Here is a 16,269-nt window from a genome sequence, read left to right on the forward strand (position 1 = left end):
AGGCTAGCATTGGTGGAAGGGTGAGATACGTATAATCCATGGACTCAACACTAGTCATAAAGAACTCATATACTTATTGCAAAAATCTACAAGTCATGGAAAAAAAGTACTACGCGCATGCTCCTAGGGGATAGATTGGTAGGAAAATACCATCGCTCATCCCCGACCGCCACTCATAAGGAAGACAATCAATAAATAAATTATGCTCCAACTTCATCACAAAGCGGTTCACCATAAGTGCATGCTATGGGAATCACAAACTTCAACACAAGTATTCCTCAACTTCATAATTACTCCACTAGCATGACTCTAATATCACCATCCTCATATCTCAAAACAATTATCAAGCATCAAATTGATGATAGCATCCAATTCACTTTCTATGATAGTTTTTATTATACCCAACTTGGATGCCCATCAATATAGGACCAAATTTATAATGATAGCAAATACCATGCTGTTCTAAAAGACTCTCAAAATGATATAAGTGAAGCATGAGAGATCAACAATTTCTACAAAATTAAACCACCGTCGTGCTCTAAAAGATATAAGTGAAGCACTAGAGCAAAAATTATCTAGGTCAAAAGATATAAGTGAAGCACATAGAGTATTCTAGTAAATTCCAAATCAAGTGTGTCTCTCCCAAAAGGTGTGTACAGAAAGGATGATTGTGGTAAAATAAAAATCGAAGACTCATATCATACAAGATGCTCCAAGCAAAACACATATCATGTGGTGAATAAAAATATAGCTCCAAGTAAAGTTACCGACAGACGAAGACGAAAGAGGGGATGCCTTCAGGGGCATCCACAAGCTTAGGCTTTTGGTTGTCCTTGAATATCTTGGGGTGCCATGGGCATCCCCAAGCTTGGGCTCTTGCCACTCCTTATTCCATAGTCCATCAAATCTTTACCCAAAACTTGAAAACTTCACAACACAAAACTCAACAGGAAATCTCATAAGCTCCGTTAGTGCAAGAAAGAAAAACCACCACATAAGGTACTGTAATGAAATCATTCTTTATTTATATTGGTGTTAAACCTACTGTATTCCAACTTCTCTATGGTTCATACCCCCCGATACTAGCCATAGATGCATCAAAATAAGCAAACAACACACGAAAAACAGAATCTGTCAAAAATAGAACAGTCTGTAGCAATCTGTAACTTTAGAATACTTATAGACCTATAAAACTCCTACAAAAATAGGAAGTCCTGGGAAATTTGTCTATGGATCTACTGAAAAAAGAATCAAGGCAAAAGCACGTTTCTGTGATATACTAAAATTATTCTCGTGTGCGCAAAAGTTTCTGTTTTTCAGCAGAATCAAATTAACTATCACCGTAGGTTATCCTATAGGTTCTACTTGGCACAAACACTAAATAAAACATAAAACCACATCTAAACAGAAGCTAGATGAAATATTTATTACTAAACAGAAGCAAAAAGGAAGGAACAAAAATGAAATTGGGTTGCCTCCAACAAGCGCTATCGTTTAACGCCCCTAGCTAGGCATAAAAGCGAGAATAGATCTAAGTATTGCCATCTTTGGTATTCAACTCATCAATAGAGCACTTATAACTTTTAGAAGTTTCTTTCTTTTTAGCAATGATTAAACTCCTAGGCAAGAAATGAAGAAATTCATTTGAAGCAAAAGGTTCCTTTATGATAGAGAGACAATTGGGGTGAACACTTATTGATTTGAGATCCGCATTTTCCTTACTAGAAGATTCACCCTTGTTTTTAGGAACATAAATAAATTTGGCAGTTTTGGTAGCAGGAGTTGGAGTATTTTGCATGGATGAAAAGGCTGACCCTAAGTTGGTAATAATATCCTCACGTTTACCGATTCTTGTAGAATCTAGATCTATTCTTTCGTTAACTATAGGTTCTTTCTCTTTAAAAAAATTCAAAGTAACTCCAACCCTAGATCCATATTGGGTAATTTGGTTATGGATCTTTTTATCCAAATTTTCAATCAACTCAACAGTGGCAACTTTATTTTCAATAATTTCAAGCCTTTGCATCACATGTTCTAGAGTTAAAATAGTCCCATTAACCAAGAGGGGAGGTGGACCAAACAAATCCAACATAGCATTATAAGCATCAAAGGTATGGCTATCCAAAAAATTCCCTCTGGTAATGGTATCAAGAATGCATTTATTCCAAGGAGTAATGCCTACATAAAAATTGCAAAGAAGAACGGAAGTAGAAAGCTTCCTGTAGATCTATTTTGAGCCTTGCAAATTCTATGCCAAGCATCTTTTAGATTTTCTCCCTCCCTTTGCTTAAAGCTAAGAACTTCATGTTCGGGAGTAATAACGAGGATAGGAGGACTAGCCATAACGAAGAGCACACAAGAGACAAGCGAAAGAGAGGCGAACGGAAAAGAGAGGGCGAATAAAACGGCAAGGGTCAAGTGGGGGAGAGGAAAACGAGAGGCAAATGGCAAATAATGTAATGCGAGGGAGATGAGTTTGTGATGGGTACTTGGTATGTCTTGACTTGAGCGAAGACCTCCCCGGCAACAACGCCAGAAATCCTTCTTGCTACCTCTTGAGCATGCATTGGTTTTTCCCTTGAAGAGGAAAGGGTGACGTAGCAAAGTAGCGTAAGTATTTCCCTCAGTTTTTGAGAACCAAGGTATCAATCCAGTAGTAGGCTCCTCAAAAGTCCCTCGTACCTACACAAACAAACAAGAACCTCGCAACCAACACGATAAAGGGGTTGTCAATCCCTTCATGGTAACTTGCGAAGTGAGATCTGATAGAGATAATATGATAAGATAAATATTTTTGGTATTTTTATGATATAGATTGGAAAGTAAAGATACAAATAAAAGTAGATGAGAAACTTATATGATAAAAGATAGACCCGGGGGCCATAGGTTTCACTAGTGGCTTCTCTCAAGATAGCATAAGTATTACGGTGGGTGAACAAATTACTGTCGAGCAATTGATATAAAAGTGCATAGTTATGAGATTATCTAGGCATGATCATGTATATAGGCATCACGTCTGCAACAAGTAGATCGAAACGATTCTGCATCTACTACTATTACTCCACACATCGACCAACTCCTGCCTGTATCTAGAGTATTAAGTTCATGAAGAACAGAGTAACGCATTAAGAAATATGACTTGATGTAGAGGGATAAACTCAAGCAATATGATATAAACCCCATCTTTTTATCCTCGATGGCAACAATACAATACGTGCCTTGCCGCCCCTGCTGTCACTGGGAAAGGACACCACAAGATTGAACCCAAAGCTAAGCACTTCTCCCATTGCAAGAAAGATCAATCTACTAGGCCAAACCAAACTGATAATTCGAAGAGACTTGCAAAGATAACCAATCATACATAAAAGAATTCAAAGATTCAGTTATTTCTCATAGATAAACTTAATCATAAACCCACAATTCATTGGATCTCGACAAACACACCGCAAAAAGAGTTACATCAAATAGATCTCCAAGAAGATCAAGGAGAACATTCTATTGAGATTCATAGAGAGAGAAGAAACCATCTAGCTAATAACTATGGACCTGAAGGTCTGTGGTAAACTACTCACAACTCATCGGAGAGGCCTTGGAGATGATGTACAGGCCCTCCATGGTCGATTCCCCCTCCGGCGGAGCGCCGTCGAAGGCTCCATGATGGGATCTCACGGATACACAAGGTTGCGGTGGTGGAAATAGTTTTTCGTGGTGCTCTTGGATGTTTTCGAGGTACATGGATATATAGGAGGAAGAAGTAGGTCGGTTGAGCCACAAGGGGCCCACGAGGGTGGGGAGCGCGCCCACCCCCTAGGGCGCGCCGAGCACCCTTGTGGTCGCCTCGTTTGCTGCTTGACATCCACTCCGAGACCCCTCCGGCCATTCCTGTCGCACTCAGGGTTAACTATGTGAGCAAAGTAGGAAGAAACCTAGACGTGTGGACTGAAGAACTAGTGGACAGGTTTGTGATACCTTGGTCCTTTCTTCCTCGAAGAGCTTGTTCACCAGGTCATAGTTGGGAGGGGCTGAGGGAGTCCTGGATTAAGGGTTCCTCGGACGGCCGGACTATGTACATGGGTCGGACTATTGATCTATGAAGATACAAGACGAAGACTTCTTCCTGTGTCCGGATGGGACTCTACTTGGCATGGAAGGCAAGCTTGGCGATTCAGATATGTAGATCCCTTTCTCTGTAACTGACTTTGTACAACCCTAGCCCCCTCTGGTGTGTATATAAACCGGAGGGTTTAGACTTCTAGGGTTCAGCCATTATAATCATAATCCCATAGGCTAGACTTCTAGGGTTTAGCCATTACGATCTCGTGGTAGATCAACTCTTGTAATACTCATATTCATCAAGATCAATCAAGCAGGAAGTAGGGTATTACCTCCACAGAGAGGGCCCGAACCTGGGAAAACATCATGTCCCCCGACTCCTGTTACCATCGACCTTAGACGCACAATTCGGGACCCCCTACCCGAGATCCGCCAGTTTCGACACCGGCATTGGTGCTTTCATTGAGAATTCCGCTGCGTCGTCATCAAAAGGTTTGATGGCTCCTTCAATCATCCACAACAACACAGTCCAGGGGGAGATTTTCCTTCCCGGACAGATCTTTGTATTCGGCGGCTTCGCACTGCGGGCCAACTCGCTTGGCCATCTGGAGCAGATTGACAACTACGCCCCTGGCCATCAGGTCAGGTTTGGAAGCTTGAATTACTTTGCCGATATCCGCGGAGACTTGATCTTCGATGGATTCGAGCCCTTGCCAATCGCTCCCCGCCTCCTCAATGAACATGACCTAGATCTTTCATCAGGCCGCACCCAAGGGATAGCGCCTGTACCCGCTCTGGACCTAGATCCGGAGCAGACTTCATCGTCCGAGGACGGGAAGCTTAACCCCGCCGTGGAAGCCGCAGACTCAGCGGTGATAGAGCCACACACATACCCACCTCAAGTGGGCCCTGTGTCATCGGAGCCCCGGATACGTCTCCAGCCATGGGTTCCGAACCACATACATCCGCGCCTATCGGATCTGATTGGGTGCTGATCTTTGAGTTCAGCTCCGCGAACATCTTCCGGCACTCACCTTTGGGCGATGTACTAAACTCACTAAAAGCCCTCTCCTTATCAGGAGACTCGCAGCCGAACTATATCCGGCTTGAATTTGAAGCTGATGACGGAGAACTTCGCTTCCCACCCACCACCCACTACATAGCCACTGTCGAGGACTTAACCGACATGCTCGACTACGACTCTGAAGACATCAACGGTATGGACGACGATGCCGGAGAGGAGCAGGCGCAAAAACCACCGCCTATGGGGCGCTGGACAGCCACCTCCTTGTATGACGTATACATGGTGGATACACCCAAAGAGAACAACGGCGACAATGAAAATACAGTCGAGGATAAGCCTCCTGAGATACAGCCAAAGCGTCGGTGTCAGCAGAGCCGCTCTAAGCCACGCGGTAGCAAAAACAGCAATACCGTCATAGGAGAAAACAATACTCCGTACGATGCCGAAGACAATGAAGAATCCATCGAGCCAACCTCCGGACAGGACGAACGGGAAGATGGGCAAGCCAGCTCTGATGAACAGGTCATGAATGAAGACGCGGAGGACAGTAACTACCTTCCGCTCTCCGAGGACGAGGTGAGCCTCAGCTACAAAGACTTTATCATGCCTGAGCAGCCCGTCGAGCAGGAGCTTTTTAAGCACCAGCTAATAGCCACTGCAAGGAGCCTGAAAAAGAAACAGCAGTAGCTTCAAGCTGATCAAGATCTGCTCAATGATAGATGGACTGATGTCCTGGCAGTCGAGGAATACGGCCTCGAGTGCCCAACCAAGAGTTACCTGAAGCGCAAACTCTTACCACAGTTTGATGACGAGGCACTGGAGCCAGTCCTACCAGCGCATAATGCGGCTGACCGGCCACCACGCGGCCGGGACAAAGCGGCACCTCGAGCCGAACACCAGCCCGCACTACCTCACCATAAAAACAGAAATACAATAGCTCGGGGATGCACATATGACCTGCGGCATGACCTGGAGAACAAAGCAGGTCAGACCAGATCAATCTATGGATCGCGGGGGCGTGCCCTAATGCGCGACGATGGCCATCCGGCTGGATGTGACAAACATAACCACGTCCGGGCCAAAAACCGCAAACGAACTCCATCTGAGCTATGCCACGACTTGGCCCGATATAGAGGCGCTGCACACCCCCTTTGCTTCACTGATGAAGTAATGGAACGTGAATTCCCAGAAGGATTTAAACCCATGAACATCGAATCATATGATGGCACAACAGACCCCACGGTATGGATTGAGGATTTTCTTCTCCATATTCACATGGCTCGCGGTGATGATCTTCACGCCATCAAATACCTCCCGCTCAAACTCAAGGGACCAGCTAGGTACTGGTTGAACAGTGTGCCCAAAAACTCCATTGGCAGCTGGGAGGACTTGGAGGATGCCTTCCTCGACAACTTTCAAGGAACATATGTCCGACCTCCGGATGCCGATGACTTAAGTCACATAATTCAACAGCCCGGAGAGTCAGCCAGGAAATTCTGGACTAGGTTCTTAACTAAAAAGAACCACATTGTCGACTGTCCGGATGCCAAAGCCCTAGCAGCCTTTAAGCATAGCATCCTGACGAATGGCTCGCCCGACACCTCGGCCAAGAAAAGCCGAAGTCCATGGCAGACCTCACGGCACTCATGACCCGCTTCTGTGCGGGCGAAGATAGCTGGCTAGCCCATAGAGGTAACAACACAAGCGAACCTGGCACTTCTAAAGCCATAAACAGCAACGGCAAGCGTCGACGCAATAGACACAAGCGTCGAAACAACGGTGACAACACCGAAGACACGACGGTCAACGCCAGATTCCGCAGCCTTAAGTCTGGTCATCTGAAAAAGCCATACAATAGAAACAATCCGGGCCCGTCCAGTTTGGACCGCATACTCGATCGTCCATGTCAAATCCATGGCACTCCTGATAAACCAGCCAATCACACCAACAGAGAGTGTTGGGTCTTCAAACAGGCCGGCAAATTAAATGCCGAGAACAAGGAGAAGGGGTCCCAAAGCAAGGACGATGATGAGGAGCCCCGACCACCGAACACAGGAGGATAGAAGAAGTTTCCTCCCCAAGTTAAAACGGTGAATATGATATACTCTACCCATATCCCCAAGAGGGAGCGCAAGCACACACTCAGGGACGTCTACGCGATAGAGCCAGTCGCCCCAAAGTTCAATCCATGGTCATCCTGCCCGATCACTTTTGATCGCAGTGATCATCCGACCAGTATCCGTCATGGCGGTTTAGCCGCACTGGTCCTTGACCCAATTATTGATGGGTTCCATCTGCCGCGAGTCCTCATGGACCGTGGTAGCAGCCTGAACCTACTTTATCAGGATACAGTGCGCAAAATGGGTATCGATCCCTCAAGGATCAAACCCACCAGAACCACCTTTAAAGGTGTCGTACCAGGTGTAGATGCCTACTGTACGGGCTCAATCACACTGGAAGTGGTCTTCGGATCTCCGGATAATTTTTGAAGTGAAGAATTGATCTTCGACATAGTCCCATTCCGCAGTGGCTATCACGCACTGCTCGGACAAACCACATTTGCTTGATTCAATGTGGTGCCACACAACGCCTATCTCAAGCTCAAGATGCTCGGACCACACGGTGTCATAACATTCAATGGAAACACGGAACGTTCCCTCCGTACCGAAGAGCACACCGCTGCCCTCGCAGTAGAAGTACAGAGCGGCCTTTCCAGGCAGAACCTTAATTCAGCGGGCAAGCCCCCGGACACTGTCAAGCAAGTATGAACTACCCTGCAGTAGGACAACACAGCTCGTCAAGAGCTTGACTACCAATTTAGCCTCCATCCCAGTCCCTACCAAGCGGTGATATTTGTGTCGCGCGTGCATAACTACGCACTTAAAATACCATGGGCATGGACGGAGGCACATCTAGATCGTGGTCCATAATGCGGCTCAACAGCTCTTGGACCCGCATACCTTCATTTTTTCTTTTTCATTTTAGTTTTTTCTCTTCCCGAGGCCTTTCCTAGCAACCTGATCATCGGACCTATCGAGGGATGGATACACCAAGAAGGCAAGAAGCTTTGACGTACAAGGGAACCCCCAGGTGGTCTCTGCTAACGATCGTTATACCTGTTTTAAAAACCCGCACGCAGCTTGCCCTTGGTCGTGGCATGTCAAATAGCCCTATTTGCTTATCACATTTCTTGTGCAATATACGCTTTGACGTATTAATCAAACAACAATGGAAAATGGTTTACGGCCCAATTTCTGTGGCATTAGCCTATTACTTTATCTTCCTTCTTTCTTGATATTTTCATAAATTGCACCCGTACACTATGGTACGTCTTAATTTGCTAGGGGCTCCATTATGCTCCATAATACGGCAACAAAGTCCGAACACTTTTTCACAAGTACTGTTCGGCACCCCGAACTTATAGCATTATATGCATCGACTCCGAATCATGTCTTTGGTCAATAGTTGGGTTGCTCGACTCCTATGCTTACTACCTTACGTTCCACTATATCGTCTAGGGTAGTAAAGAGAGAACTACTGTGATTGTGTCCTGGTTCGCCCAGATGAGCACCTCAGTAGAGAAAGCTGAAAATTGACTGTCATGATGAGGCGAGAGCCGGCCAGCTATTCGAGAGGTCACAAATCGTTCGCGATTTTTTCCACATTATGCGTTGAATCGATTTTTTATTCGATCAACATCCCAAGTTCGGACTTCCGAACACTAGGGGTTGTGCCTAAATTTTTGTTGTCAAACTCCTATGGCTAAGTGAGGGTGATGAAGCCGTATAGTCCGACTGCCTTGTTCATTGCGCTAAACACCTCCTTTAAGGACCAAACTCTAGACTAAAGAGTGTTTAGATTTATCCTGAACACCCCCGTACTATCTACGTGGGGGCAAAAGCCGACGACTGGCCAACTCTCAAATTTCACAATACGGCCGCACAGGAGGTAAAATTTTAAATAACAAGCATTATATTATATAACGATCTTGTTTCATAGTATAGGACAAGATAACATGAGTGTATTAATGGGAAAATGACATCCTTAGCACATCGCTCCGCCGCAAGGCGGGATCCCTCCACTACAAAAAAAAGACACATCCGTGACATTTTGGGCCGACCGAATTTTTCTGTCATACATATGACACTTCTATGACGATAATTGTGACAAAACCCGGTATCATCGTAGATATGGTGGGCTCCTACTTCTATGACAAAAAAGCATGACAGAAAATGGGCTTTTCGTCCTGGGCGGGCCGGAGACGCAGCTGCATGACATTCTTTGGGCCGTCCATGACGGAAAAAACCATGGTAGAAGCGAGGGCGAGGAAAATTTCGGGGAGTTCCCGGTTAAGGTGGGTGGTCGGGGACCGAGCGATGCGCGTTTCTCTCGTATACGTACGCCCGTGTGTGCGAGGCGTTGGCTTTAACTAAACCCGAGCGAGGCGTTGGGCTCTAACTGAACCCGAGCGATTGCACTGCAGGCTACGCATTACTGAACCCGAGCGATTGATCGATGACTATTAACTGGACCCGATCGAGCGATTCCATCGCTACTACTGCTAACTGAAGACGATCGATGATGCCTCTGGATGAACTGTGAGCGTTGCTGGGGGGGTTGGATGAACGGTAAGTGGTGGGGGTGGATGAACAGGACCCCGTGGCGTTGCCTCTGGATGAATAGGATGACCCCGTGGAGGGCTGGATGAACAATAGACGGTGAAGGGGTGCCCGTGGAGGGGTGGTTGAACAGTAGCCGGTGGACTAGCGCGCGGTGGAGGCTGGATGAACAGGAGCCCGTGGAGGCTGGAGGAGGTCGACGGTGGAGATGAACAGTATCCCGTGGAGTCCCGTTTTGTGGTACGCCACACCCCTCCCAATGAACAGGACCCCCGTTTCGATCGTAGGAGGTCTGTTTCCTCCGTTTTGCGGTACGCCAGACCCTTCCCGATGAACAGGATCCCATTTTGAACATGGCCGGTCAAACACAAGGCCGTTTCCTCCGTTCTGTGGTACGCCAGACCTCATTTCCATTGCCTATTCCATCCAAGCCCTCCCGATGAACATGATGACGCATTTCGTTCTGACCCAGCCGGTTGGCTCCCCATGAACACAATGACGACGCTGTTTCTCCGTTCTGACCCAGCCATGTACACGAGCCCTGGCCGTACGTATGCGCGAGTAGGCGTTTGAGACCCCACCGTATGTACACATACGTGGCCGTATTTTCTTTCTTGCACACTGGCCATTGTACGTACGTGTACATGTTACGTGCGCGCCTCTACTATGACACGTGCGCGCCTCTACTATGACATGCGCGCACCTCTACATCGACCAGTACGTACATACACGTTCGCGACCAGAATGACAATGCTACGTACGCTTCGACCAGGTGGGTCCCGACTGTCAGGCACTTCCTTGCATGCGAAGATGTAGCTGGTGGGTCCCAGCAGTCAGGGGGCGAATCGTTTTTTTTTTGCCCGGACGCACTTCCTTGCATGCGAAGGAGTAGCTGGTGGGTCCCAGCAGTCAGGGGGGAAACGTTTTTTCACGAAATACGGTGGCCCCTCCGGTGGGTCCTTGCTGTCAGGTGGAGGAATAATTATTTTGCGTGTAATAAGGAGGCACTTCCTTGCGGCCACCGTGGACCCAGCTGTCAGCCTCTCCATGTACAGTACTCTTCCGATGGAAGTCGTTCCTTGACCACGTTGAACACGCCGCGTGGAGAGCACCACGGCGGTGGACAACGGCGAGGCCTAGGAAGGGGACGACGCGGAGTCGGGGAAGACGCGGCAGTGGAAGCCCGCGCGGAGAGGAGTATGAGGGTTCACTGGTTCGGCTGCGGTGTGAGGCTGCCGTCGCCGCAAGGCCTGGCCAGCGGTGGGAATAGTAGGGGGCAGTGAGGCCTCCGCGGCAGCACAGCCGTCCACGGGAGGCAGGAGCATGCGGCACGACCGGCGCTGCTTTGGGCGGCTGGAGCAAGAAGACCAGAGGTTGAAGAAGCACTACGGCCGTTGGATGGACATCGTATGATCACTGGAGCTAGAATCGTTCATATTGACTAAGTTGACAAAGCCCTCCGTCCCCGTCAACTTAGTAGGCCCACAAGTCAGCCTCCCACCAAGGTGGGTCCCAGCTAGCCGGGGGAGTATTCATTTTTTTGTGCGTAATAAGGAGGCACTTCCGGTGGGTCCGAGCTGACAGCGAGGGGAACGTCTTTTTCACGAAATATGGTGGCCCGTCCGGTGGGTCCCAGCAGTCAGGGGAAAACGTTTTTTTGCAAAATACTGGTGGCCCGTCCGGTGGGTCCCTGCTGTCAGGTGGAGGAATAATTATTTTCCGCGTAATAAGGAGGCACTTCCTTGCGGCTGCCGTGGACCCAGCTATCAGCCTCTCCATGTACAGTACTCTTCCGATGGAAGTTGGTCGTTTACCACATTGACCACGCCGCGCCGAGAGCACCACAGCAGTGGACGATGGCGAGGCCTAGGAAGGGGACAACGCGGAGCCGGGGAAGATGCAATAGTGGATGCCCACATGGAGAGGAGTACGAGCGTTCACTGGTTCGGCTGCAGTGTGAGGCTGCCGTCGCCGCAGAATAACAGGGGGTGTAGGTGAGTGGAGGGATGGCCTGGCTAGTGGTGGGAGTAGTATGGGGGCGGTGAGGCCTCCGCGGTAGCACAGCCGACCACGGGAGGCAGGAGCAGGCGGCACGGCCGGCGCTGCTATGGGCGGCTGGAGCAAGAAGACCAGAGGTTGAAGAAGCACTATGGCCGTTGGATGGACATCATACGGTCACTGGAGTATTGACTAAGTTGACAAAGCCCTCCGTCCCCATAAACTTAGTAGGCCCACAAGTCAGCCCAACAATATGGTGGGTCCCAGCTAGCATGGGAGTATTCATTTTTTGGGGCGTAATAAGGAGGCACTTCCTTGCGTGCGAAGATATAGCTGGTGGGTCCGACCTATCAGCGGGGGGAACATTTTTTCACGAAATACAGAGGCTCTTCCTATGGGTCCTAGCTGTCAGGTGGAGGAATCATTATTTTGCATGTAATAAGGAGGCATTTCCTTGCGTGCGGTCGTGGACCCAGCTGTCAACCTCTCCACGTACAGTCCACTTCCGATGGATGTCCTTCATTGACCACGTTGACCAGGCCGCGCCGAGAGCACCAGGGCGATGGACGACGGCGAGGCCTAGGAAGGGAACGACATGGAGCCAGGGAATACTCGGCAGTTGTTTCCCACGCAGCGGAGTAGAGGGTTTACTGGTTCGTCTGCCGTCCCCGGAGAATAACAACATGTGGGGGGGAGTAGAGGGATGGCTAGGCCAGCGATGGGAGTACGGTGGGGCCGTGAGGCCTACGTGGCAGCATAGCCAGCCGCAGGAGGATGGAGCAGGCAGTCCCGCCGGTGCTTGTTTGAGCAGCTAGAGCATGAAGAGCAGAGATTGAAGAAGCACGACAGCGTCGGATGGACATCCAACAGTCACTGCTCTCGTGTGTTGACTAAGTTGACAGGGCATTGCGTGTGCGTCAACCTTTTTTCTATGAAAGCATACACGTCAACCTGTAGTAGGCGCACAAGTCAACCTCAAATCTGTGGAAAATAGCATACAACCCATCTGCCATTATTTCTAATAATGTACAACCCATTTGCTAATTCTTAAGAATTTTTTGGAGCCCATCTTCTTTTTGTTAGCATTACACCCCATATTGTGGCCATGGTTAAAAAGTATACGGAATTTTGCATATTTCGGTGCGGTCAACTGTTTTTAATCCAGAAATATCGATTCACATTCAAACTATTTTGAAAAATAATTTATATAAATATAAAATCCAAATAATTGTCCACGCATAAAAATCAATGGAATTTAAAATCTTGTAATGAAAAAAATTTGAAACTAATTCCCGGTTTGATGTGTTTTAAAAATGTACAGCCCATTTCTGGGCAAACTGAATGAAACTCTCCTCGTCTTGAAAGATTTGCAGCCCAGCAGGGCCGATAAAGCAAGTAGGCCTTGTTTGGGTATTTCTTTAGAAAAAATAGAACTGGGCTAGCCATTTTCAGCAAGAAAAAAACACAATTGGGCTCATGATGTGGTAAACATAAATAAAACCCTGGCTAGATGGGCCACAACCCCCGCACAGCCTTGTTGTTACCCTGATGCGTCACTAAAACTAGTATAAATAACAACTGCTTGTTCCTTAAAAAACTGCACGACCTGCTGGGTCCTTGGTGTCAGCCGCTCATAGTGTAATTCTCTCGTTTATTGACTACATTGACAATGGCATGAGCCCCAGATGTCCAACCATTAGGAGGAACCATATTTTTGGGCTTGTAATATAGAGGCACTTGCTTGCATACTACCATGACGCTGGTGGGTCCCTACTGTCAGCCTCTCCAGTACAGTCATGTCCTTGTTCCTCTCGGTTGTTGACGATGTTGACAACGCAAGAGGGCGGCGCACCACGCACGGTGAGCGAAAGAAGGCCGCAAGGTGGAGGACGACGGTGAGGCCTCGGACGGAACGAAAAGGAGCCATGGAAGATGCACCGGTCCAGTCGCAGGCAGAGGGGAGTACGAGGGTTGACTGGTTTAGGCGCGGGTGCGTGTTGGGGCTGACGTCGCCGAAGAATAACAGGACGTGTGGGGGAATAGAGGGAGGGACTGGCCAATGTTGGAGGGTACGTACGGTAGGGCGGCGGAGGCGCAGCCAGCCATGGGAGGCGGGAGCAGGCGGAGCCGGCGGGGTGGTTTGGTTTGGGCGGCTGGAGGAAGAAGAAGACAAGAGATAGAAGATACACGACAGATATTGGATGTCAATCCAACGGCTGGTAGGCAGAATCGTTTGTTGACTGGCTAGTAAGTCGACACCACCTTGGATAGGCTATTTCGTCGTGGGTCCCAAATGTCAGAATCCAGATTTGTCACGGTCATACAGCCTTTCATATGAAAATTTACAGCCCATTTGATGTGCTAGTTCAAAATAAGTTTGTGGGTGCTGGTGGGGGCTAATCACTTGGCTTCTGTAATGCACAGTGAGCTCAAGCAGCCGGCGAGAGTGATGTTATTTCCCTTGGTTGGGATTTGTTACAATATTTCACTCTAAATTAAACGAATGGTAGGCCATTTGCCTTGTTTGAAAGAAAATATGACAGTCACAGCCAAGTTGAAAAGGGCAGGAACATCTAACTCCAGCTTACAAACTGTACAAAAGCATGAGGGTTAATTGTTCATCAGGTTTACAAAAAATCCCATGTTGAAAAGGGCAACAACATCTAACTCCAGCACTATTTTCGGTAGTCACAGTCAAATGGATCGGTCAGGTCCATACAATGAACATCCTGGGTCGTAAAATTTACTGGATTATGACCACAATATGTTGTAAATTGAAGCACGACACGTTCAGAAGCTCTTTTGCCCACCTGAAACTCCTTTTTTTGCTCTTCGACATACCCATCCGTCAAAACCATGCTGCTAATAAACTTAAGCCTGATGGACAATAGTAACCTCGCATTCAGCAGGAAGAATGTGACAAATCTAGTGTTTGCACGGTTGGCTACATATCGTTCTAGCGTTATTGTCTTCAATCAAATCTCATGAGAAGTGAGAAAATCCCGATGCTTACGAATCCACCGATTGGTTGTAACTTTCTTACCCCGTCCTATTGCCTAAATAGACATGAAGATTGAAAATAGTTAAGGTCTAAAAGAAGAGTGCCGAAAGAGCAACAGCTGAACGGTTAATTCTAGTACACTATATGTGGGCTTCCAATGTGCGTGAAATTATCACCTTTATATACAACTTCTCCTGACATGGAAAGCATTGCAGCAAGCCAATAATCTTGTTCAGATCAAAACTATTCATTTGGTTATATAAGATCTTGACAGAATCCAGCACCATTGATAGGCCATCCATGGAGAAACTCTTCATTGAGCATAGAACATAATATTAGTGTGAAATGTGTACTCCAAGATGATATATAACTTATGCGCAGAAATTTAAAATGCATCTTATGGTTACAAGTGTAGATGATAATATAATTAAAGTACCTGAAGAACTGTGGAGCCAAACACCATATTGAAATGATCACAGAGATCATGTATTACACCCAAGGTCTCCAGTTTAGGCACAAAGAGGACGGTTATTTGCAACGGTGAATAACTAGAATCAAGGATCAACCTTTGAAGTGAAGGGGCATCTTAGATGATGAGCTACCTTCCGTCAAAAGAAATTCCAATTCTTACAAGGTTAGGCGACTTTATTTGGAGACAACCAATTCTAACTGTGAAAACAAGCACCAAGCACTCCAGGGCAGGGCAACTGGAGTGGATGATGCTGTGCAATGAGGCCTCCGATATACGAACCCGCACAAGTGAAAGTTTCTTGAAAAATGGGAGTCGAAGGTTTAGTACTAGATTGTCTGGTAGGTAGCACAGTGCAAAGGTGGCGGTGTGGAGAGAGGAGGAAAACTGCGAGATGGACATCGGTGCTGAGGGCACAAGTTCATGGCGTTCGATATGTGGTATGTGATTTCCAGGGGAATAGTAGAACTCAAGCCGCTGTAGTTCTGTGAATTCAGGGGATTTCATCCAGGCGTCCACCGTGCATGGCATGGTATGCTTGCTCAGGTAGCATGATGGGATGCAAAGGCTTTGAACGGAGCCCTGGTGGGAGGAGATGATGGCTCTGGGGATTTCAAAAGCATTGAAGAGAGATAGCTAATGACAGTCGAGATTAAGGGGCACGGCGCACCATAGAGGGCGCCACCGAATTGAGAGGACTTGGGTGCGGCAGCAATCCTTGGTGGGGAGAGGTGAGATGATCTCCCCAAGGACGGCATCCAGGAGATCGCTGATGCGGTCCACCCGAGATTCAACGGGTTCCTGGGATCCGGTGGGGGCGGGGTTGCTGCTTCTCCCCGCGTTGCCGAGTGCGGGATCTAGAACAGGTGTCGCCGCTGGCGGGAGCCTCATCTTCTTGGCGCTGGGGTCAGCCGACTCCATTTTCCTCGAGGGCATCGCGTCGCGCTCACAGATTTGAGCAGAGTAACGAATGACGAGCCTAGTTGTAGTGCGAGTGAAGAAGAAGGGGAGCTGGGGGTTTTCTGTAGGAGTGAGGAAGAAGGGGAGCTGGGGTTTCTGTAGGAGTGAGGTGAGGAATTTGGGGGTACGAGTGGAGCGAGCTGAC

The sequence above is a fragment of the Triticum dicoccoides genome, chromosome 3B, assembly GCF_002162155.2.
Source record: "Triticum dicoccoides isolate Atlit2015 ecotype Zavitan chromosome 3B, WEW_v2.0, whole genome shotgun sequence".
Lineage (NCBI taxonomy): Eukaryota > Viridiplantae > Streptophyta > Magnoliopsida > Poales > Poaceae > Triticum > Triticum dicoccoides.